Source organism: Opisthorchis viverrini (assembly GCF_000715545.1).
Source record: "Opisthorchis viverrini unplaced genomic scaffold opera_v5_478, whole genome shotgun sequence".
NCBI lineage: Eukaryota > Metazoa > Platyhelminthes > Trematoda > Opisthorchiida > Opisthorchiidae > Opisthorchis > Opisthorchis viverrini.
In genome coordinates this window covers 40513-42917 of record NW_008752144.1, presented here as the reverse complement: position 1 = coordinate 42917, position 2405 = coordinate 40513, and the positions used below count along the sequence as shown (strand labels likewise).

At 45.3% G+C, this 2405-nt stretch overlaps 1 protein-coding gene across 1 annotated transcript in view; it reads right to left on the bottom strand.

Annotated features, from left to right (window-relative positions):
• T265_11351 (hypothetical protein) overlaps positions 1-2405 on the bottom strand; it is a gene marked incomplete at both ends in the record, with an annotated part of 19209 nt that overhangs the window by 12157 nt on the left and 4647 nt on the right. The gene's annotated exons all lie outside the window — the stretch shown is intronic.

The window sequence follows — 2405 nt, the reverse complement described above, 5'->3', positions numbered from 1 at the left end:
AGCTGTGGGCGAATGTTCTGGGAGCACTCGGACCCGACAGGCATTATAGATTGGGAGTGAGTCTCGCATGATCACATGGACGACGAAGTTGAAGAGGAAAGGTGAAACAGGACGGCCTTACCTGATACCATTTGATGTGGTAAACTCAGGCGAAAGCATTCCGTAGGCCTTCACACCTCCACGAGAGTTGTGGTACAGCGCCTCAAAGAAAGTAAAAATTTATTTGGAACACCTTTGTTCCAGATACTGCCATTGTTCCCGACCCTCCGTGGGGTAAAGCAGCTTTCAAGTCAAGGAATACCACTATTTTTGGCTGCTGGAAGAAGTGTCGTTGTTCCAGAACCTGTCGAACGGTGGAAATGACAAATTTATTTCTGGCGCCAGCGGTAACCCATCCACTATTTGCCATATACGCATGAACGCCTGTAAAATGTGGAGTTAGTATTCATGCTCAAAATGAAAATGTGTGCGGCTATCCGACGACAGACTAGCCAGAGTGTTGGAAAACGTACCCTCCGAGGATAGGTTGAGTTTTCTGGAACCTTCTCAAATGTCATAGGAGAGCGAGGACGAACCCCCTCGACGGGATGAACGAAGGACTTTAGAAATTCTTCCCTCCCATTTCGCCACCGCAGGTTAACAATACACCCTTCAAAAACACAATGAATTCCCGGACACGCCATTCTGTCAGCGGTCCATCGATTTAACCAGTGGGCTAATTTGCTCGATTCCGACATTGCCGCAGTGCTGGAAGCACCTGAGCCGATATACCCAAGCCTGCCAACAGGTCCAAAGACTGCTGGCACTCTACGCCTGCATGTCATACAATGAGTGAGTTGCCGAACGCATGTGTATATGGATTTGAAATCTGGCCTGCTAAATCAATTGAGAAACCATTCAAATTGCTCAAATGGACATACAGCTGAATTTAGACGGAATGTGTGCGCACAATAGTTTGAAGAAGTAGCTACCGCCCATTCTCTGCAGAATGAATAAATCCTACTTCTGTCGTCGGCATGTACTGCGGAGGCTAGCAACGAACTGAACTGATGCCAGAGATGATGAGTGTACTTTCCAATGGCGTGCACGGCAGACATCCCATCAGTGTTCGGCTATTGTGCGTGATCTGTGACAGTCATGCTTGGTCACTCATTGAACAAACCTGGGGGCACGCCGGGTATTCCGCAAGGTTTTGTGTAGAAAAAGGTACGCACTATGGAAGAACAATGACATTTCCTTCATTGACTGCTCCATCTTAAACGGACCTTAGCTTCTGTTTCCGATATGAAGATTTTACGCTCTCAATAACCGATTGTCCCCCCAGCTTATGTGTACAGATTGTACTTGGTGTTCGATAAACGGTTGCTGAATATGCTTCCAGCTATTTGCCCAGGATATCAGGCACGGCCATCATTAAAGGCGTAATCGAGTGGATCATGAGGTTAAAAATATGTGCTGGCAGTTGATCTTCCACATAAATGTCTTATTTGGCGTGCAGGAAGCGCTTAAAGGCAACTAAATTCTTCACGTTTTTACTGTACGTAGGCAACTTTACGTCGTTCAACAGACTGGAGGCCTTTGAAGTCTTCGAAGAACTCAAAATGGCAATAAATGTGTCCATTTGGTAAGTGAAAATTTCGAGTCAACTGATGCAGGTGTTCGATGCCATGTGATCGGTTAATTCGAAAGAATATATGGAAGACCTCATGGTACAAAAGACCGATGTGAAAAACACCTGGAGTGTTGTAAATCCCGGGTACACAAGGACAACCCAGCCTGGTCTGAGTGGGGGGGTGTTCAAATTATAGCTTTTTCATGTGTTCTGTACATATTGTTATCACTCGTATTGTTATCATTAGGACGGTATTCTCACTCACCTTATATATGAGGTCAATTGCTACTACTGATGTTCCAAATATGGCTCAAGCTCCACCCAGAAAAACCCAGCTAGGCCTTTGACGGACGGAGCAAAACGCTAGGGCTAAACAACGTGGACATTTATCAAGACTGAAACGTTTGATTTTGAAGTGCATTTGAAACATGCTTTTTGGGACATGAATTTAACAAACCTAGTGCTGTTCATCATGATGCTGAAAATTGTCTTTTCGTCGGGCATACTGCATAGTGTGCTGTACAGTGTGTTGACGCTCTTTCATCATTAAAGTAGCATCAACAGATCATTTCTGTCACTGGAATAAACAAATTAGAGTTGATCAGAGCGCCATAAATAGTTCCCTTGGGCGAATTTTCTGTTGCTTGCCCAACCGTTACTCCAGTTAGACTGAGTGGTGGTGGAGTGAGAAAACCTCGTCAGATGATTGAAGGTCCTGTGGGGATCTGTCGTCACTTGTGCTAGCTGGCCTACAGATGAGTTCATGGGATGCTGACCCTACTGATAAGTTCCG